This window comes from Bubalus kerabau, chromosome 6 (genome assembly GCF_029407905.1).
Source record: "Bubalus kerabau isolate K-KA32 ecotype Philippines breed swamp buffalo chromosome 6, PCC_UOA_SB_1v2, whole genome shotgun sequence".
In the NCBI taxonomy this organism is placed as follows: Eukaryota; Metazoa; Chordata; class Mammalia; order Artiodactyla; family Bovidae; genus Bubalus; species Bubalus kerabau.
Genome location: NC_073629.1, coordinates 88,939,489 through 88,962,842, shown reverse-complemented (window position 1 = coordinate 88,962,842; position 23,354 = coordinate 88,939,489). Strand labels below are relative to the sequence as shown.

The 23,354-nt window shown below is 40.3% G+C and overlaps 1 protein-coding gene across 20 annotated transcripts in view; it reads right to left on the bottom strand.

Moving 5' to 3' along the window:
* The window catches only part of DAB1 (DAB adaptor protein 1), a 956,508-nt gene that overhangs the window by 701,536 nt on the left and 231,618 nt on the right, over positions 1-23,354 (bottom strand). For all 20 annotated transcript variants that reach the window (XM_055585728.1, XM_055585758.1, XM_055585759.1 and 17 more), the window contains one exon: positions 7,642-7,715. The gene's annotated coding sequence lies outside the window, so the exon portion shown is untranslated. The remainder of the gene's footprint in view (positions 1-7,641; positions 7,716-23,354) is intronic.

The following is a 23,354-nucleotide window of genomic DNA, read 5'->3' as shown; positions in this document are numbered from 1 at the left end:
TCACATGGAAGATTCCTCTGCCAGGGAGTACAGGCTCTTTACCTTGAGAGGACATCTATATTATCCGTCCATAACAGTTTCATTTGTGTATACTTAATTTCATCACTTGGCTGTTTCACTTTTGAGACTCCCTGCATTATAGCGATTAGCTCCTTTTTGTCTCGGCTCTATTATAGATTGTTCTGTCACATTTTATTTTTGTGTTTGCTTTTTTATTAGTTTTAAATGCTGGTTTCAGTAAAATAATGTATAGTCCTTCTTCCATATTTAACTGCTTTGCCCTTTTTGGTCAGCTTTGTAATGTTTTTGATTCACAAGTAATTTTGAAATATATACCCATTTAAAAAGAAATGGCTGTACACTCAATTTCTTCCATCTAAATCTTCTTCAGGAAATAATTTAGGCAAAATGTTACTATGGTAGATGATGAACAAGAATTTAGATTATTGCTCTTTCAAAATATTTCTTTTTATGGAAAAATAAGAGTGTTTTGATTTGCTGCTCTATTATAAATTCTGGAGCCCAATACTTGACCATACTTGTCATCTTCCCACCTAGGGGTAAGCTAATCCGAGACTGGAGAGCTGTCCAAGTACAACAGGCCTCAAACATCTAGAGCCACGCACATGTTATTGGATTCAGAGAGCCTGAGCATGGGTAGGTTGGCTATTAGTACACCCATTTTACAGCTGAGGAAACTGAGGCCCTCAGAAGGTAACTATCAAACCAATGCAGTCAATACTGTGGTGGCAGGATGCAAACATAGGTGTTCTGATTCTAAATTCTACGCATCCCTCCTCTCACCCTAGACCACACGTTCAGAAACAGGGTATAGTCTTCAAAAGGCATGGGAAGGATGAAGAAGAGACAGGTCTGGGGAAAAGGAATCGCTAGAAGGTCTCTCTAGTATATTCAATACTTATGGGGTTAATTTCATTAAGAGTCTGATTCTGAAGATCAAAAACATGAGAAACTGGAGAGAAAAAACTTTAATGAGTGAGACCATGGCAGTAAGAGGTTGGGAGAAGATTTAGGGTTGAGAGGGACAGAAGTCCTAAGCAGGAAGTGGGATGTTGGGCTAAAAAACTACATTTTGGATCATGAGTTTAATTTGATTTCTGTTACATTACAGAAAGGGGAATGGTAGAAGAGGTAGAATAGAAATTGGCTGCCTTATGAAGTAGAAAGTCCCCTATTATAAAAAGTTTATGACTCTGTACTAGTCAGGGTTAACCAGAGAGGCAGAGACAAGCACCAATAGATTGTATATGGATATGTGTATATGGATATGTCAACTTTGACATTACTCAGTTTTGTCCGACTCTTTTTGACCCCATGGACTGTAGCCCATGAAGCTCCTCTGTCCATGGAATTCTCCAGGCAAGAATACTGGAGTGGGTAGCCATTCCCTTCTCCAGGGGATCTTTCCCACCCAGACATGAAACCCAGGTCTCCTGCATTGCAGGCAGACTACTATTTGAGCCATTAGGGAAGTCCATATATGCCATCTATGGGGTCGCACAGAACTGAAGCAACTGAGCAGCAGCAGCAGCATGTGTGTGTGTATATATGTATACACACACACACACATATATATATATATATACACCCATGCTTATATATGCATATAATCTCCTAGTGGTTGGTTCTGTTCCTCTAAAAATATAAATAAGTACATTATATATTATATATATATACATGCATTACATATTTATATATTTTTTATAAATATGTATGTATTATTTATGTATAGAGAAATTTGGCCTTTTCCAACTCTGGGAACTGGTTAAGCAGTCTATAAATCTGTTGTATCTTGTCTGATGCTGGAGCTTAAAGTCCACTGGGTAGGCAGTCAGGAAGGAAAGATGGATATAAGTAATGAGGAAAATTAGGGGCAGCTGGGAACCCACAGGCATGAGCTGAAACTCCCTAAGGATGAACTGGAACCTCAGTATTCACTGCTACCCCAATTGTAAATGTGGATGACCTGCTGGAGCCAGGGTCTCTTCTCAAAACACACACAAATGGATGATGGGTTAGAGAAGTTGGAGGAGGATCTGGGGAAAGGAAATGCACTCGTAGGCCTGGATGCTGGTTTATGCTGACTCAGTGAGTCTGCAGATCAGCAACAACACATGAGCAGCAAAGTGGCTAATGCGTCCTTTCACCCTCCAGATTTCCCAAGCACCTCTCTGTGGTCCACCCTAACTGAAAACTACAGGAAACTGAATTCTGAGTAGTGAACTTCAGTCTAGCCAACCTGACATATAGAAAGCCACCATTCTAGGTGGGAAGGAATACTGTGTCTGGCGGAGAGCTGATTTTGATGCTCTCCAGAGGCACAGCAGAAACTCAGGGAACCCAACATGCCTTCTGACTATTGAGCACCCAGGTCCTCTCCAGCCATGGAGATCTCCCTGTGCATTCACTGATTTAGCTGTTTTCAGTGCCTTTGTCACTGGAGATTTTCATTCTCTAAGACCAAAGAATGGGAAAGAGTCTTCCCATCTTCTCCCTTCTTTATTGCCAAAGATCAACGCATCTACCTTTTGTATTTTAAAGATTTATAATTGCATGTATTACTACAAGCAACAATAATAGCTAAAATTATTCATTGAGAATATATAATGTGCCAGACTCTTTCACCTGCCCTCTCATTAAATTCTTACAACAATCCTATATAGAAAGCATTACTGTTACCTTAATTTTACTAATGTAAACTGATCAAATTGCCAACATCCGCTGGATCATCGAAAAAGCAAGAGAGTTTCAGAAAAACATCTATTTCTGCTTTATTGACTATACCAAAGCCTTTGACTGTGTGGATCACAAGAAACTGTGAAAAATTCTGAAGGAGATGGGAATACCAGACCACCTGACCTGCCTCTTGAGAAACCTGTATGCAAGTCAGGAAGCAACAGTTAGAACTGAAACATGTATAATATCATGTATGAAATGAGTTGCCAGTCCAGGTTCGATGCACGATACTGGATGCTTGGGGCTGGTGCACTGGGACGACCCAGAGGGATTGTATGGGGAGGGAGGAGAGAGGAGGGTTCAGGATGGGGAACACATGTATACCTGTGGGGGATTCATTTCGATATTTGGCAAAACTAATACAATTTTGTAAAGTTCAAAAATAAAATAAAATTAAAAAAAAAAAAAAAAAGAACTGGACATGGAACAACAGACTGGTTCCAAATAGGAAAAGGAGTACGTCAAGGCTGTATATTGTCACCCTGCTTATTTAACTTATATGCAGAGTACATCATGAGAAATACTGGGCTGGATTAAGCACAAACTGGAATCAAGACTGCTGGGAGAAATATCAATAATCTCAGATATGCAGATGACACCACCCTTATGGCAGAAAGTGAAGAGGAACTCAAAAGCCTCTTGATGAAAGTGAAAGAGGAGAGTGAAAAAGTTGGCTAAAGCTCAACATTCAGAAAACGAAGATCATGCCATCTGGTCCCATCACTTCATGGCAAATAGATGGGGAAGTGGAAACAGTGGATGACTTCAACTTTTTGGGCTCCAAAATCACTGCAGATGGTGATTGCAGCCATGAAATTAAAAGATGCTTATTCCTTGGAAGGAAAGTTATGACCAACCTAGACAGTATATTAAAAAGTAGAGACATTACTTTGCCAACAAAGGTCCATCTAGTCAAGGGTATGGTTTTTCCAATAGTCATGTATGGATGTGAGAATTGGACTATAAAGAAAGCTGAGAGTCGAAGAATAGATGCTTCTGAACTGCTGAAAAATTGAACACTTTTTCCAACTGTGTTGGAGAAGACTCTTGAGAATCCCTTGGACTGCAAGGAGATCCAACCAGTCCATCCTAAAGGAGATCAGTCCTGGGTGTTCATTGGAAGGACTGATGTTGAAGCTGAAACTCCAATACTTTGGACACCTGATGCAAAGAGCTGACTCATTTATAAAGACCCTGATGCTGGGAAAGATTGAGGGCAGGAGGAGAAGGGGGTGACAGAGGATGAGATGGTTGGATGGCATTACTGAATCATTGGGCAAAAGTTTGAGTCAACTCCGGGAGTTGGTGATGGACAGGGTGGCCTGGCATGCTGCGGTTCATGGGGTCACAAAGAGTCGGACATGACTGAGCAACTGAACTGAACTGAAACTGATTGAAAGTTGAGATTGATGTGCTCAATGTCAGATAGCTATTACGTTTTGGAGCAGAGATTCAAATCCAAGACATTCAACTTCAGAAGCACCACCACCACCATCACCAAAAATAACAGGAAAGAGAAATTACCACATGGCTAAGACCCCTCTCAGAGTTTTTACAGTTAAGCCCTTGGTATCTAAAATCTCTTACTTTCTTTCAGGTTGGAGAATGTGTGATTCTATCAGAAGAAAGAGAGAAAATAGAAGGGTAAATAGAGATAATCTGAGAAAATAAAAATGATGACAAAAAAGAGGCGTACAGGAGGCATCAAAGGGATAAATTGAAGAACGGGGAAAAAGAAAGGAAGATAACAAGAAAAAGATTTTTCTGTCTTAATGCTATTCCACATAGGAAGGTATGATTTCTCACCTATGATGGCTGCAAATACTACAAATGAATACAAGGTAGACACATCTCATCAACAAAATAAATAGCCAACAGTGCAGATATGCCAACTGACGGCTTTCAAGCAACTTTAAAAGGTTAAGTGGTAAAAAATAAAAGCTTAAAACCAAGGAATGCATACCAAGGAATGGGGATAGTGGTTCTAGCAATTATTCAGAATTGGGTCCCAGGGGCTGTTGTCTGAGCATTCTCAGGACAGGTCAGGTCTGAGGTCACTACAGGGTTGGCTAATGAGGATAGGCAGTCCTTCATGCCTACTTTCAGAAGAGAGTAACAGCCAGAAAGCCTTTGAAAATCATGAGTGCAGGCTAGTATATAAAACCCCGGCTGCTGAACACATAGAGCAGGCCAGGCATGTGGCCCTCAAACCAGCATCTTCACTGTGCGGCTGTGCGGCTGTGGTTCAGTGCCACTGAGCTGCTGGTGTGCAGAATGTCTAGCCTTGAACCCTTGTCGCCTAGCACAGAGCTGCTCATCCTTTGAGTTTCAGCTCAGTAGCATCCTCCATCTCAACATATTTCCCAGCATTGCTCTTCAGGGCTTCTTTCTGTTGGTTCTATATGATAATTAATTGTTTACCTCTCTGAGCTCCTTAAGCAGCGGGATTGTAGCCTGCATTTTCATTAATGGCATTACAAGTGCCTTGGGAACACTCCTCAGCTTAGAGTCACTGCACTGCTCCCTCTTCTAAGCGCAAGCCACCCTGACTACTTAACAGCCTAGAGTTCCTTCCTTTGCCAGGCTTCTCCAGAGTTCTCTCTTCTTTTCCATCCCCACTGACTCTACCTTTGTTTACTTTATCATTCTCTCTTTCTAGGAACAAATGAATAATCTTCAAACATCTCCCTCACAAATACATGATTTGTCTCCACTTCAGAGGGCTAGGATTTTTTCAAATTGGAGGAGTAGGATGGTGCCCAGAGGTAAATATCCAGGACTCAATTCCCTACAAAGCTATGCTTCAACATCTCTTTGTTTTTTAAACCATGTGAACAGTTTCTCCCAAAATCAGTCATCAGAGAAACACTGTTTATCCTTCAGCTTGTTGATTTGCCCTTCCTAACTGAACAAGATGGGAGAACATTGCAGACTCCCTTAACTGTGACTCAAGTACCAATACAAACCACTGAGCTGCATCAGTGTTTAAAAACCAAGAATTTTACAACAGAATACATCCATAGATGATAAGACTTACATAACTGATATTTCCACATGTCGAAGCTCTTTTGGACATATTGATCTTAATCACAAAGATAGATATTATTATTCCCACTTTATAAACATCAAAACAAAGGCTCGAAGCACTATGGTGGCTCTTGTAGGATCTCACAGCTGGTTAGTGACAGAGTTCATTAAAAAAACCTTGATTTCCCCAGTCTAGGGAAGGCATACATCTCAGAGAGCTTCTACTCCATTACTCTGGATGCTTACTGATTTTAAACTTTTAAGTCATCACATATCTATATATTTTCAACCTCTGTCTATAAGCAGAATGCATTTGAGAGATTTATGAGACAGGCAATCTAGAAAAGATGACTGTTTTCAGAAGCTACTGCTCCCCAGTCCTCCTTAGGTAGAAAACCTTAATTTGTCTTCCCAAATTCACTCCCCCTCAGAGAATAGCTTTGTGGATGGAAAAGCAATAATAAAAGACCAAACGCAGTCCGGCTGTAAATGATCAGCCTCTTCTCTCCATTGTGGTAATTTACAAGCTTCCCCTAGGTCGGGCAGTTACTTACATATGTGGTGAGCTCTGCTGGATAGCCTGGCCAGCAATGGGGAGAGTGCTCCCCCAACCCAACCCCCATTTCTCATTTAACTCTACTCATTAGAAGAGGCTGCGGCACAAGCCAGGTTGACATGTCAATAAGTCACCAAGGAAATGCAAAAATTGACAGCTGAGGAGTCCCAGCAACCAGTCTTCTCCACTACAAAAGCCCCCAGAAAACAGGTTTCTCAACCTCCTTGCCAGGTCACTTAAATGAGTAGTGACATTTGAGTCCCTCAGAGTAATTAATTTCCTCTGTCTCCAATAGTTCCTCATATTTTAAATGAATTTTTACAAGTCTCAGATCCTCCAGCCTCCCAGCTCGCTCTCCAGTCCCATTGTTCCCCAAGGTCTCATAACAAATAGCTCCCACTCGTATTTGCCTTGCAAACTCACATAAACTGGAAATGATAAATACATTATCTGGGCTTTTTAACAGACCATTGTTTAATTTTCTATGCTTGTCTGGCTGGGGAAGAGATGAACATTACCTTGTGGAGAATAAGATTTCTATTCTATGTAAGGCAGGTTGGGGTAATCTATGGCAGAAACACAGCACTCTGTTCATCCTAATAGGCGGTGCTGCTAATTAAAAGTGTTAGGAAGGAACATCCATCCACCAGTCTGTGATTCATTCAGCATTATCCCTGGTAAACAAGAAATAGATATTGGAATGAATGCTTCTAATTTGTCAAAAGAACAGGCATTTTCAATTGCGCCTTCCTGGCTCCCCGTATGAAGTACATAATTCAGTGTTGCCATCATTTAAAAGTTTAGGGCCTCAAAAGAATAGTACTTGTCCCTAAAGCTCATAAATCTCCAAGTCTGTTTCTTATGTAGAGACATTTATCTTATGCACGGTTTGACTTTAGTTTGCACAATTGAGAATGGTTCCTTCTGTTGGTAAATATATTTAGACTGGTATTTGAGAAGGGAGGTGACATTATTGTATTTAAAAATCAAACCAGTCTGAGACAACCTATTAGGAGAAACCAAAATCTGGGCAGGAAAACTTAAGACTCTTAATGACATTTACTAGGTGCTTAAAGACAAGAAGAAAGAGAATCAATATTATCTTTCTGTAACCATAAACACAATGTAGCCCAGAGAAAAGGCACTGATTCCTGAAGGCTCCATAAACCCTCTAGAGCTTAAAGAGGAACACAAAAGCACAAAGGCCGTCACTTCAAGAAGACCCTGAGACATTTGTGAGTGTTTTCCGAGAGACCAGGACTTTCCTCAGGCCAGCAAGACAATCGGCCTCCAACATTTACCTTTGTGTTGTGTAAAAGGGTCCCTTGATCATGAAGAGGCGGAGTTGGGGTTCACCAGCATGTCTTGCTGAATGCTGAAAACAAATAAAACATGATATTAAAAAAATAAACATGAATTACTTAACTGGCTTGTTTTTCTTCCATTTCATTCAAGAAACATTTACTAATTTCCTACCACACAGCAGGCATTGGAAATAAAAAGATGGCGTAAACAAAATACGTCTAAACAAAAATCAACAAATATAGCCCATTGTAAGGACTGAACAAGAAATGGTCCACGATACCTCTTAGGTAGGAGGGTGTGTGTGTGTATTGGTGTCACTTCCTGAGATATATGTGTGTGCACACACTCGTGTACATTTCTACACATACCCAGAAGCATGGAAGAATTTTTAAAGAACTTTCCCAATTTATCTGACTCTCTAAAGGCTTGAGCTCTTGCCTTAAGATCAGTAAAGAAGAGGGCACTGGAGAAAATGTCAAGAGTCTTAAAAGTGTTCGTAGCCTTTAATCTGCAATTCTCCTTCAGGAGTCCTTCTCAAGGAAACAATAGAGAATGCAGGCCAATATTTATGCACAGAGGTTGGCATCACAAAGTTGTTTTTAAGAGGGAAACAGACAATGGAGGAATGATAAACTGAATATTTCTACATAGAGTAATAATATAAATGTGCAAAAATATAAAAAAAATTCCAAAATAAAACATAGCAAAATTGTTTACAAAGTTTGAGCTCATCCATGTAGAAATTAGTCTTTAAAATATGCCAGCTGTTAACAGTGGTTATTTCTCTGTAGTATGCTGCTGCTGCTGCTGCTGCTGCTAAGTTGGTTCAGTCGTGTCCGACTCTGTGCGACCCCATAGACAGCAGCCCATCAGGCTCCCCCGTCCCTGGGATTCTCCAGGCAAGAACACTGGAGTGGGTTGCCATTTCCTTCTCCAATGCATGAAAGTGAAAAATGAAAGTGAAATCACTCAGTTGTGTCCGACTCGTAGCAACCCCATGGACTGCAGCCTACCAGGCTCCTCCGTCCATGGGATTTTCCAGGCAAGAGTACTGGAGTGGGCTGCCATTGCCTTCTCCGCTCTGCAGTATGATCATATGTTATTTTTCTCTTTTTGTTTTCCAAATTCCTTATAGAGATCACACATTATTTCTCTAGGAAGAAAATGATTGTATATGAAAAACTTTCAGCTTTAGCATCACCATTTCTGCACCACTTTCCTTACATCCACTTATATAATTGGGGACTCCCTGTTCCTTGCTGAAATGGAGAAATAACTCCATTTTGAAGGCGGCAATGCAGGAGACATAGGTTTGATCCCTGGGTCAGGAAGATCCCCCTGGAGAAGGAAATGGCGACCCACTCCAGTATTCTTGCCTGGGAAATCCCATGGACAGACGAGCCTGGGGGGCTACAGTCCATGGGGTAGCAAAGAGAGTCAGACACAACTTAGCGACTAAATGACAACAAAAAAGGTGACGCTACATAGGACTTGTCCATTCCATGTCTGCCTCTTTCTATCTGTGAGCTCCTCAGAGGAAGTCATCATACCTTACTAATCCTTGCTTCCTGTGAACCTAGACCAAAGATAAGCTCGTGCTGCTGCCGCTATTTAGTCACTAAGTCGTGTCTGATGCTTTTTCGACCCCACGGACTATAGCCCGCCAGGCTCCTCTGACCATGGGATTTCCCAGGTAACAATACTAGAGTGGGTTGCCATTTCCTTCTCCAGGGGATCTTCCAAACCCTGGAATCAAACCCACGTCTCCTGCTTGGAAGGCAGATTCTCTACCACTGAGCCACCTGGGAAGCCCGGACAAGCTCATAGTTTTCATCTAATCAGTGTTTGCCGCATAAAAAAAGGAATGAGTGAATGAATGAATTTAAGACTTGATAGGGACTTCCCTGGTGATCCAGTAGCTAAGACTGTGCTTTCAGTGCAGGGGACCTGGGTTTGATCCCTGGTCAGGGAGCTAGATCTGGCATGCTGCAACTAAGACCTGGTACAGCCAAATAAATAAATAAATAAATATTTTTTAAAAGACTTAGTAAATGGAAATGACTTGACAAAACTACACTAAGAGAATTGTTCATTCAAATAATCAATGACAATAAAATTTAAGTTCCATTTGAATTCACAGAAGATAGAAGAAGATAGAAAGCAGAGAGAGAACCATTTTTTCAGCAAAGACCGTGAAACAGAAAAAAAAAGCCTATGGTTAAAACACATACACGCACAACTCAACATAATGGAATATCACAGCCTACTGATCTTCCAATATATTCCAATATCCAGAATCTGTTTAAGACTGGAATATTTATCTAGTAACAATATCCCATTATAGCAACTCAGTTATTTTACATGTTTGGAGTTGCATATACATAAACTAAACAGATACTTATTACTAGTTTAATCAGCAATGGCTGGTTGACTCCTTACTAAAGGAAAAAAAAAAAAAAGCTACAGGATAGATGATTGCCATGGTTCATACAAATTCAATTTAGTTTATTCATAAAACTAGTGAAATATAGCCAGGATATTAATTTACAGTTGTATTTCTCTGGAGATAGAGCTGGTTTGAATCCCATCTCTGTCTTTTAAGATCTGGGTGATCTTGGTCAAGAAAGGTCAAGTTATTTGACCTTTCTAAGGCTCAGTTTTCTTACATATAAAATGGGATAATAAAAACATGAGTCTAATAAGGTTATTGTAAAAAATAAAATGAGACAAAGCATGGCATTCAAAACAGACCTCAATCTGATGCCTGTTTACATCCAGACCTGGACCTTTTGTACATAAGCCAGTCTTTCTTTTTATCATGTGCCATGAAATATGCTAGACACTACAAATATTATCTCATTTCATCTGCATACTATTTGTTATGAGGAAGTACTTTTTTTTACTTTATAACCCTTTTGATTTCTATCTTGTTGGTCGTAATGCCCTCTCTTTCATTTCTGATTTTAGTTATTCAAGTCATTTCACTTTCTTTCTCGCATCTTATTGAATTAAGCTAATGGTTTGTAAATTTTGTTAATTTTTATTTATTTTTTCAACTGAAGTATACTTGCTTTACAATACTGTGTTACTTTTAGTTAATCTTTTTGAAGAAACAACTATTGGTTATGTTGACTTTCTCTCCTGTTTTTCTATTTTATCATATTTTTCCACTTTAAAAATGAGGAAACTGATGCCCAGTTTTAATGTTATTGTCTGAATCAAGATTCAAACTAGACTGTCTGGTTCCAAAAGCTAATCTTATTAACTGTTTTGAAAAGAAGGTACTAAGTCCTGGTTTGCACCAATCTTCAACTCATAAGAAAATTCAACTTACAATTTTGCTATGCCACACCGCATTACTTCATATGCTATGGCTTGAATTTTATTCCCTGGTAGTCACACTTAAGTACCCTCCTATTTCTTTTCTTGTTAAATACTTCAAGCTTGAATTTCAGTATAGACATAATTATAACCCTAAACTATGTACTACCACCCAGCCTTGTCAAATACTAAAATTCCATCATATTTGCTTCAGATCTTTTCTTTCTAAAATTAAACATTATACAATATAAGTAGATTTTGCCATGAATTTCTTCCTAATTCCAAAAAGATAACTTTCTTTTAAAGATAGGATTATCTTTAAAAGATTATTATATTTAAAAGATTATCTTTTAAATTAAAAGATAATTTCCTTCTAATTCCAAAAACATACTCTCCTAAATGTCCTTGCATGTTTTTCTGTTTCTAATACATGTTTGCATCCATAAACAATATATAGCACTGTTTTGCCTGTTTAAAACTTTGTTTAAATATCTCATTGTAGGCATCCATCTGAAGCCTGCTTATTTTGCTGAATATGTTTCAGATAATTTACTACTTTGATAGAACTAGTTTATATTCTCTCATTTTAATATTTAGATAGTATTTTATCATATATTTATATTCTAACTTAATCATTAATATTGATGGACATTTGAGCTATTTCCAAATTGTGCTAATACAAATAACGGTGTGATGGATATTGTTACACTCTTGGGCTACATATTGTGGTTTCTCTACTGACTTGCTAGGCCAAAGAGTATATGCCTCCTCAAAGATATCTGAGATGTGGCAAACTGCTCTCCAAGGTAGCAAGAGCAATTTACACTAGTTCATATCATTACGAACATTGGGTATTACCAGACTGTAACAGTTTTTCAATCTGGTGGATATAAAATAATTCATACTTTAATATGCATTTCTATAATTATTAGTGAGATTAGACATTATTTTTCTTTTTTGTATTTTTACATGAGTTTTTTCCTTCTGGTTTTTGTATGCCTTTATTTTTTTCTATTGAGTTGTTACAAGAAAGAAACAACATACGCTAAACAAATAAGAAAGGAAAACACCTAGTATGCCTGATGGTCATACGGGCTATAGGGCTGAACCACTTTTCTAACTTTTTTATTTAGTACTGGGGTATAGCCAATTAACAATGTTGTGATAGTTTCAGGTGAGCAGCAAAGGGACTGAGCCATACATATGCATGTACCCATGCTCCCCCAAACTTTATGGGAGTTTACTCTTCAATAGGGTCGTTAGGAAAAACCTTTCCAGTAAGATGACATTTAGGTAAGTGTGGGTGCAACCAATGGGAAGCAACAGAAAAATGGTAAAATTATAATATCTGATCAAGACATGCAGTGGTACTCAGTATATTCTATACTAGCTTGCATGTTTTTACAGTTATATATGTTCCAATTGTTTTTCCTAACCTAAAGTTTATCTTCCTATTTTGTTTATAGTGACATATAAAATGTTTTAAAATTTTAATATAATAAAACATACTAGTATTTCCATTTTTTGTTTTATTAAATAAAACTTTGCCAACACTGGATCATAAAGATAGTCTCCTATAGTTATTTTTAAAATGATGCCTTTTGCCTTTAATCCATTTGGAACTGATATTCTTTATATGGGGGCTTTCCTAGTGGCTCAGACAGTAAAGAATCTGCCTGCAATGTAGGAGACCTGGGTTTGATCCCTGGGTTGGGAAGATACCCTGGAGAAGGAAACGGTAACCAACTTCAGTATTCTTGCCTGGAGAATCCCATGGACAGAGGAGCCTGGTGGGCCTCAGTCCATGGGATAGCAAAGAGTCAGACACAACTGAGAGACTTCACTTTCTCTTTCTTTCTTTCGATGATTTCTGCATTGGTTTGTAATGATGCATCTATCATGTATTAATTTTATAATCAGTATAGTCTATTTCTGGGCTCTAGCTTTTATTTCAGGGCTTCCCTGATAGCTCAGTTGGTAAAGAATCTGCTTGCAATGCAGGAAACCCTGGTTCTATTCCTGGTTCAGGAAGATCCCATGGAGAAGAGATAAATCTAACCACATGGACCACAGCCTTGTCTAACTCAATGGAAATAAGTGATGCCATCTAGGGCTACCCAAGAAGGACAGGTTATGGTGGAGAATTCTGACAAAATGTGGTCCCCTGGATAAGGAAATGGCAAACCACTTCAGTATTCTTGCCTTGAGAACCCCATGAACAGTATGAAAGGGGAAAAAGATAGAACATTGAAAGATGAACTCCCCAGGTCAGTAGGTGCCCAATATGCTACTGGAGATCAGTGGAGAAATAACTCCAGAAAGAATGAAGGGATAGAGCCAAAGCAAAAACAATACGCAGTTGTGGATGTGACTGGTGATGGAAGTAAAGTCCGATGCTGTGAAGAGCAATATTGCATAGGAACCTGGAATGTTAGGTTCACGTATGAAGGCAAATTGGAAGTGGTCAAACAGGAGATGGCAAGAGTGAACATAGACATTTTAGGAATCAGCGAACTAAAATGGACTGGGGTGAATTTAACTCAGATGACCATTATATCTACTACTGTGGGCAAGAACCCCTTAGAAGAAATGGAGTAGCCATCATGGTCAACAAGAGTCCGAAATGCAGTACTTGGATGCAATCTCAAAAACGACAGGATGATCTCTGTTTCCAAGGCAAACCATTCAATACCACTGTAATCGAAGTCTATGCCCCAGCCAGTATTGCTGAAGAAGCTGAAGTTGAATCATTCTATAAAGACTTACAAGACTGTTTAGAACTAACACCCCAAAAAGATGTCCTTTTCATTATAGGGGACTGGAATGCAAAAGTAAGAAGTCAAGAAACACCTGGAGTAACAGGTAAATTTGGCTTGGAGTACAGAATGAAGCAGGGCAAAGGCTAATAGAGTTTTGCCAAGAGAACACAGTGGTCATAGTAAACACCCTCTTCCAACAACACAAGAGAAGAGTCTACACATGGACATCACTAGATGGTCGACACCAAAATCAGATTGATTATATTCTTTGCAGTCAAAGATGGAGAAGCTCCATACAGTCAGCAAAAACAAGACTGGGAGCTGACTGTGGCTCAGATCAAGAATTCCTTATTGCCAAATTCAGACTTAAATTGAAGAAAGTAGGGAAAATCACTAGACCATTCAGGTATGACATAAATCAAATCCCTTACCATTATACAGTGGAAGTGAGAAATAGATTTAAGGGACTAGATCTGATAGATAGAGTGCCTGATGAACTATGGACAGAGGTTCATGACATTGTACAGGAGACAGGGATCAAGACCATCCCAAGGAAAAGAAATGCAAAAAAGCAAAATGGCTGTCTGAGGAGGCCTTACAAATAGCTGTGAAAAGCAGAAAAGTAAAAAGCAAAGGAGAAAAGGTAAGATATATCCTTTTGAATGCAGAGTTCCAAAGAATAGCAAGGAGAGAAAAGGAAGCCTTCCTCAGTGATCAGTGCAAAGAAATAGAGGAAAGCAATAGAATGGGAAAGACTGGAGATCTCTTCAAAAAAATTAGAATACCAAGGGAAGATTTCATGCAAAGATGGGCTCTATAAAGGACAGAAATGGTGTGAACCTACAGAAGATATTACAAAGTGATGGCAAGAATACACAGAAGAACTATACAAAAAAGATCTTCACGACCAAGATAATCATGATGGTGTGATCACTCACCTAGAGCCAGACATCCTGGAATGTGAAGTCAAGTAGGCCTTAGAAAGCATCACTATGAACAAAGCTAGTGGAGGTGATGGAATTCCAGTTGAGCTATTTCAAATCCTGAAAGATGATGCTGTGAAAGTGCTGCACTCAATATGCCAGCAAATTTGGAAAACTAAGCACAGGACTGGAAAAGGTCAGTTTTCATTCAAATCCCTAAGACAGGCAATGCCAAAGAATGCTCAAACTACCGCACAATTGCACTCATCTCACATACTAGTCAAGTAATGCTCAAAATTCTCCAAGCCAGGCTTCAGCAATACATGAAATTCCAAATGTTCAAGCTGGTTTTAGAAAAGGCAGAGGAAGCAGAGATCAAATTGCCAACATCCACTGGATCATCAAAAAGCAAGAGAGTTCCAGAAAAACATCTATTTCTGCTTTATTGACTATGCGGTTTAACTTTGACTATGTGATTACAATAAACTGTGGAAAATTCTCAAGAGGCAGGTCAGATCACCTGACTTGCCACTTGAGAAACCTGTATGCAGGTCAGGAAGCAACTGTTAGAACTGGACATGGAACAACAGACTGGTTCCAAATAGGAAAAGGAGTGCATCAAGGCTGTATATTGTCACCCTGCTTATTTAACTTATATGCAGTGTACATCATGAGAAACACTGGGCTGGATGAAGCACAAGCTGGAATCAAGATTGCTGGGAGAAATATCAATAACCTCAGAAACGCAGATGACACCACCCTTATGGCAGAAAGTGAAGAAGAACTAAAGAGCCTCTTGATGAAAGTGAAAGAGGAGAGTGAAAAAGTTGGCTTAAAGTTCAACATTCAGAAAACTAAGATCATGGCACCTGGTCCCATCAGTGTCTTGGCAAATAGATGGGGAAACAATGGAAACAGTGGCAGACTTTATTTTTTGGGCTCCAAAATCACTGCAGATGTTGACTGCAGCCATGAAATTAAAAGATGCTTGCTCCTTGGAAGGAAAGTTATGACCAACCTAGACAGCATATTCAAAAGCAGAGAGATTACTTTGCCAACAAAGGTCCATCTAGTCAAGGCTATGGTTTTTCCAGTAGTCATGTATGGTTGTGAGAGTTGGAGTATAAAGAAAGCTGAGCGCCAAAGAATTGATGCTTTTGAACTATGCTGTTGGAGAAGTCCCTGAAAGTCTGTTGGACTGCAAGGAGATCCAACCAGTCCTTCCTAAAGGAGATCAGTCCTGAATGTTTATTGGACTGATTTAGATGCTGAAACTCCTATACTTTGGCCACCTGATGTGAAGAGCTGACTCATTTGAAAAGACCCTGATGCTGGGAAAGATTGAAGGCAGGAGGAGAAGGGGACGACAGAGGATAAGATGGTTGGATGGCATCACCAACTCAATGAACATGAGTTTGGGTAAACTCAGGCAGTTGGTGATGGACAGGGAGGCCTGGCGTGCTGCAGTCCATGGGGTCATAAAAAGTCAGACGTGACTGAGTGACTGAACTGAACTGAGATTTTATTTTATTCATCTAGTTTTCTGTGCAAATAAACATCCACACTACCCTAATTGCTATAATATATCTCACATTGTCACAGCTGGCAAGACCTATCCATCTGTTTATCTGCCTGTCTGTCCAGCCAGCCAGTCAGCCATCACCCATATATTCACCCACCCTTTATTATTTTTCATAAATCTTTGTTGACATCCTAACTGTGCCAAACACTTGTTTGGTCACTGTGTATTTAATAAAAACTGAACAGATACCCTGCCCTCATGGAGCTTATACTCCAGAGGGTGGAGACAGACACTATGCAAATAAATGATAAACACTGTGTAGGCCAGACAGTGATAAGTGCCATGGAGAAACATGAAGCAGGGAAAGAGGATTTGGCACATGTTAACAGCCAATATAATACATAAACTGAAAAACCTAATGAGATAAAAATGAACTTATTTTAAATACACACCAGACATTTAGAGTTTACAATAAAAATTTAAAATGCTCATGCTTGGAATATAGCAGTAGTTTACAACTTCTGGTGAGGAACAAAGTGGTGGTCCTTGAAAATGCAGCCTATCCTGGCCAAGCTGTGACTGCATAGGAAAGTTTATTCTAGTCACCTGGGAAAAGAGGGCTGGACACATATGCATTCTGTCTTGTCTTTCATTGCAACCTGACTCAAGACACTGGTCTTGGGCCAGAATGAGACCGTGGTTTGTCAGCTGGACAGTGGGGAAGCCTGGAAAAGCTTCTGCTTTGGGAGATCTGCAAATAAGACCAGAGTGCTCATACCCAGCTCCCCACCCCGCACCTGCTGCCAAGTACCAATGTTTTCACAAGTTGTCTGGAGACATGATTACAATTGAAACAGCACTATTTTCCCTCCCTCCCTTGCCTGGAAAATCCCATGGACGGAGGAGCCTGGAAGGCTGTGGTTCATGGGGTCGCTGAGGGTCGGGCACAACTGAGCAACTTCACTTTCACTTTTCACTTTCATGCACTGGAGAAGGAAATGGCAACCCACTCCAGTGTTCTTACCTGGAGAATCCTAGGGACGGGGGAGCCTGGTGGGCTGCCATCTATGGGGTTGCACAGAGTTGGACACGACTGAAGTGACTTAGCAGCAGCTCAATTCATAGAGTAAAAAAGCCAATGGACAGTTGCATTTTAGAGTTTATTTATTTACTTGACCCCAGTTTTCAAACCTTGGGCAGTTATCACCTTTATTCTGTATAAAACTTAGGATATTTTCTTTTTAACCTGATGAGCACTATAAAACTCTAGACAAGTTATTTCACCTTTCTAAACTTTGGTGTATACTCACCTTCAAACAGGATAATAATATCTAATTGCAGACTTGTTGTGACCATTAAGTATTATATTGAAAGACTTTAGTATAGTGATGGTATATGGCAGTCATGGAATAAATGACAGGAATAAATAAATTCTTATCATTAGAACTGTTATACAAATAGTTCCAGGTATTTGCCAAAGATCTCTGATATTTGCCTGGGTCTAGAATCCCAGCCTCTTTGGGGCTGTTCCCATATGATCACATATTGACAGAAAGCAAATAATATGATTTAGAACCTCAAGCCTCAGTTCTAGCCCCAGCACTTTATCATTACCAACATGTAAGAGCTGCTTGTGTACCAATGAGAGCCACAGCATGTAAATGGCATCAACATGTTAGGGTTAGCTCATTTGCATATCCCCCCAAACGCTGCAATATTTTGGATAGATGTTGCAGAGCTGGATGTACACTAGTTATAGCTAGGATCAATGCATTAGAGTTTGCTCATTTGCATATGTCTAATCATAGCAAAGGAAACACCCAAGGGTTAAGTATTACCTCTAGGGGAGTCAATCACAGTAGGGCTAGTTCCCTCTACCCCACTACTGAGTCTGCACAGCTTCATGCAGGAGCCCACTGACCCTCCCTTCTCCTCATTTTCCAGCCAGTCTCTGGCTAAAGGTCCGGAACTTGTTCTGAGAAGAACCCTCATTTCAGTTCGGTTGGTTAGTCATGTCTGACTCTTTGCAACCCGATTGACTGCAGCCTGCCAGGCTTCCCTGTCCATCACCAACTCCCAGAACTTATTCAAACTCATAGCCATTGAGTTGGTGATCCATCCAAACATCTCATCCTCTGTCATCCCTATCTTCACCTGCCTTCAATCTTTCCTGGCATTAGGGTCTTTTCAAATGGGTCAGTTCTTCGAATCAGGTGGCCAAAGTATTGGAGTTTCACCTTCAGCATCAGTCCTTCAAATGAATATTCAGGATTGGTTTCCTTTAGGATTGACTAGTTTGATATCCTTGCAGTCCAAGGGACTCTCAAGAGTCTTCTCCAACACCATAGTTCAAAAGCATCAATTCTTTGGCACTCAGCTTTCTTTTTGGTCCAACTCTCACATCCATATATGACTGCTGGAAAACCCACAGCTTTGACTAGACGAACCTTTGTTAGCAAAGTCTCTGCTTTTTAATATGCTCTCTAGGTTGGTCATAGCTTTTCTTCCAAGAAGCAAGTGTCTTTTAATTTCATGAGTAAAGTCACCATCTGCAGTGATTTTGTAGCCCAAGAAAATAAAGTCTGTCACTGTTTCCATTGTTTCCCCATCTATTTGCCATGAAGTGATGGGACTGGATGCCATGATCTTCTTTTTTTGAATGTTGAGTTTTACGCCAGATTTTTCACTTTCCTCTTTCACTTTCATCAAGAGGCTCTTTCACTTTCTGCCATCAGGGTGGTGTCATCTGCATATCTGAGGTTATTGATATTTCTCCTGGCAATCTTGACTCCAGCTTGTGCTTCATCTAATCCTGCATTTCACATGACGGACTCTGCATATAAGTTAAATAAACAAGGTGACAATACACAGCCTTGAAGTACTCCTTTCCCAACTTGGAACCAGTCTGTTGTTCCATGTCTGGTTCTAACTGTTGCTTCTTGACCTGCATACAGATTTCTCAAGAGGCAGGTTGAACCCTCAGGCTAGATTCAACCCATAGTGACAGTTTATCAGCAGCCAGGATAGTGAAAGCGTTCATACCCACAAGGGAACTAGTGGGCCAACAGTGGTGCCACGTAAGGTGAGAGCACTATGACCTTTTACCTCTCCCCCAAATGAATGTGTGTTGTTGTTCAGTCATCCAGGCATGTCCAACTGTTTGTGACCCCGTGAACTGCAGCACATCAGGCTTCCCTGTCCTTCACTGTCTGTGAGTGTGTGTTAATAAGCATTCATAAGAAGGAAAGTTTAATCAAGAGAAGTTAACTATTTTGTGCTATATATTTATTTGCTATATTGAGTGATTCTATGACAAATATCAGTCACTGAAAAAGGTTATCTCTGGCTGGGTTCTGCTTGTTACACTGAAGACAGCAGACAGGGACTCCCCTGGTGGCCGAGTGGTTGACTTCGCCTTCCAGTGCAGGGGGTATGGGTTCAGTCCCTAGTCAGGGAACTAGGATCCCTTATGTCTTGTCACCCCCCAATAAAACTCCACAACACACACACACACACGCAAAACAGATGCAATACTGTAACAAATTCAACTAAAAAGACTTTTAAAAGAGCAGATAAATATAGTATCGTTCTATACTAGATCCGTTCTAGATCCGTGTCTGGATCTTAGACCTCCAGTAGCTTTGGCAGACTGATTCATGTGTTCATTTATCATCCATCTATCCATCTATTCTTCCACTTGATATATGTTTATTGAACCCTATTATAGTCCAGACATAGTTCTAGACCCTGGGGATACCATGGTGCTCATGGTCAAATGGGACCAGACAAGAAGCAATGACAACAGACTAGGATTAATTCTAAGACAGAGATAAGCACTCGCTGTTAAGAGACCACAGATGGGGTCTGCCTTAGAAGGAAGTGCATGTACTTCACTTCAAAGTCAGTTTGAAAAACAGCAATTACGAACTTTGGCACTGTTGCCCTGTTTGTTCTAATTACTCTGGGGCTTCTAGCATCTCTCTTATACTTGCTTCTGCATCTTGCAATGTTCCCATGTCTGCTGTCCCTATGTCAATCTCTGTGCTGCTCCTCGCTCTGCTTTTGGTTTTGATGGGCTATGGGCTTTCTCAGGTGTGACTTTCAACACCTGCGTACATATAGCCTTTCCTCCTCCTCTAGAAATTCTCATTCTAAGTGTTTCAGATAGTGAACTGGCCCAGTTCTGCTCTCTGTGAGCTGAACCCCCATCTGTTTAAGCCAAATAAACCAGTCTGTCCTGAGTGAATTCTAGGGAGGCTTCTGGGGGAAATTTCCTTTGCCCTATGACCTGACATTTCTAGATGCCCTCTGGAGGCACATGTACCCAGGACAAGGCTGCCTACCATGAGTGTCAGATGGCTAAAATTAAGGGCAGCAGGGCAGAAAGTGGATCTGCTGACACAACAGTTAGACAAGCTGGCACCGAGGTTGTAAAACACCCTTGGCGGAGCACACCAGTAAATTGTCCCACTAATTAGTTTATTATTTCATTTGAGAGATCAAATACATAAATAAAATTAATAAACCCTGCAAAATAAGTGCATCACTGGAAATAAAAGTGTTTCTCAGGTCATTGCTTTAAACACAGACATTACATGCTAGAATAATGTTAACACAAGAAAGGCAAATCATGCTGCCTTGCAGGCTAGAATGTACCAGCAGCTGGAGGTTAGGGGAGAGAGTGGGTGGTGAGCCAGGGGATGGGTCTCAAAACATGGAGGGTGTTCTCTACTCAGTCACTACTTACAATGTGACCTTGGACAAGTCAATTTCCTTCCCTCCTCCCACCAAAGAGTTCATTTACTTATGAATTTAAAAAAAGGGATTGGACTACTCCAGTTATGAAATTTCATCATTCTGGGAATCAAATGAAAACCACACCTGCATTACTATGATCTTAGCAGTAAACAATGAGTAATAAAAATGAAATGAAAATATGAGAATCCATTATAATATTCCAGTATGGATTCAAAGAACTTGGAGTGATGGTAGATAATATCTGACCCTACATTGACCTAGCAAGGAAGGGAAAAGGGGTCATTCTTTAAGGGTCTCTTATATACCAGAAACTATGTTAAAAATGGGCTTCCCTGCTGGCTCAGTGGTAAAGAATCTGCTTGCCAATGTAAGAGACAAGGGTTTGATCCCTGGGTCAGGAAGATCCCCTGGAGAAGTAAATGGGAACTCACTCCAATATTCTTGCCTGGGAAATCCCATGGACAGAGAAGCTTGCTGGGCCACAGTCCATGGGGTTGCAAAAGAGTTGGACATGACCTCAGGACTAAACAACAACAATGCTAAGGACATCACATATCAACACTAAATAATATAAGCTTAGAGGACAAACGAAATGTGGCCAGGTTCACAAAGAGAACAGCAAGATTAGATTTCCTACTCCCTGGACAAAGGTTTTCCCAACAAGCTGTGTGTGATCGTCCAGGACTGGAACCCCAGGCCAGGTTTCTTACTACCTAGCAGCTCACTGGACACTTGAGAGACACCATGGGTGGTGGGCCCTGTGTTGGGCTCCTTTAGTACATCACTCACACAAGTACAGATGGCCAATGAATAGTGGAGTAGTGATGGACAGCCTAGGTCATGTGACTGCTACTAGGCATCAAAAGATGAGATGTGTGCACAGATTCCCCTTTAGGACTAAAGCACTCACTCCCCAGGGACTGGGAGTGTTGAGCTCTAAGCTCTGACTGGTTATAGCTAAGTACCTGCTTCCCTACTGCCCTTGGCTGAAGACCATCTCCTCTCCCAGGAGCACTGTGCTGTCCCAGGGACAGCTGGCCTCTGATTCAATCTGACACCACTCTACAGGGCTAGGCTAGCTTCAGAGCTTCCCATGGAACTGGCTGAGGCCTTTGCTGTGTCTATATCATTGTTTAAATTCCTGCTTCTCTGACAAATCCCAATTCCTTTACTCCCCAGTAAATTCCCTACATTCAAATCAAAACATGGATGGTGTTTTCTACTCAGTCGCTACTTACAATGTGACCCTGAACAAGTCTCAACAATAGTTTTCTGAGAAAGTCTACTGGCATTGCTGTGAACCTTCAAAAATTACAAAATGGGAAGGCACCTACATTCAAAATTTCGAATTGTGAACTTTAAAAGATGCAAACGTGTGTTTCATCGATATCAGGGAGTGAAACTGCAGGTTACACCCCCATCTCCTGTCGCTGATGTTCTGTCAGCTCTACCATTCCCCACCTTTCTCCCTCCTCCAGTAACTCCTACCTGTTCACTTGATATGAGTTCCTGTATGCCAACTGTTTCACTGTACTATAAGATTAAAAATGCTTTGTTTTTTGTATTTGTGCATTTTTGTATTGTGTGAAAAGTATTATAAATCTATCATAGTACAGTATTATATAGCTGATCATGTTAGCTGGGTACCCAGGCTAAGTTTGTTGGACTTAAAAATTGGACTTATGAATATGCTCTCAGAATGGAACTCAATCGTCTGTAGGGGACTTAGTGTACAAACAGACCAACTCAAGTAAAGAAGAAGTCAGAAACAGTGGTGAATTTGTATTGAATAAGAAACTCAAAACAAATCTTTCTTCAGGATGAGACTTCTGGGCTTAGTTTCCTTAACTATGAAATGGAGATAATCCCTACCTTTCATGAATTTTCTGACTTGATACAATCATTATGGCCACTGTATATATGGAAACTTTCTCTAGAATTATGCCCAAAGAGAAAATGTTGCAACTTTGCAAGATAATGATTTTACCCAAGGTCTTAAAATCTCTCTTGTACAACCCTTGCTTTGTCTCTGACTCACTAGGACACAGTGTAGTGGGCTTCTGGTGGAAGGCATTAATGAAAGGAAACATTCCTGCTTAGCCTCAGGAATGGCAAGAGTGACTGGGAACTTAAGGTTGATTGTAAACGTGAAAATTCCAGAGGTTTGAATCTCCTCTACTGTCTCAGCTGCCATAACCTGAGAGCTAAGCTCCTAGAAGAAAGTCAGAGAGACTTCTGTCACCTCAGAAATCTTTAGCACTCTATTGGCTAGAGAAAGTTCTGTCTAGAAATTGTTACATCACTCATTGGTTGGGTATGCAAACAAGTAGGGCTATGAGACAAACACTCCTTAGACTCTTGTACGAAGCAGAGTCAAAGGAACATGTAACCATGGTGACAGACCTGGACCAGAGAGACAGAAATAG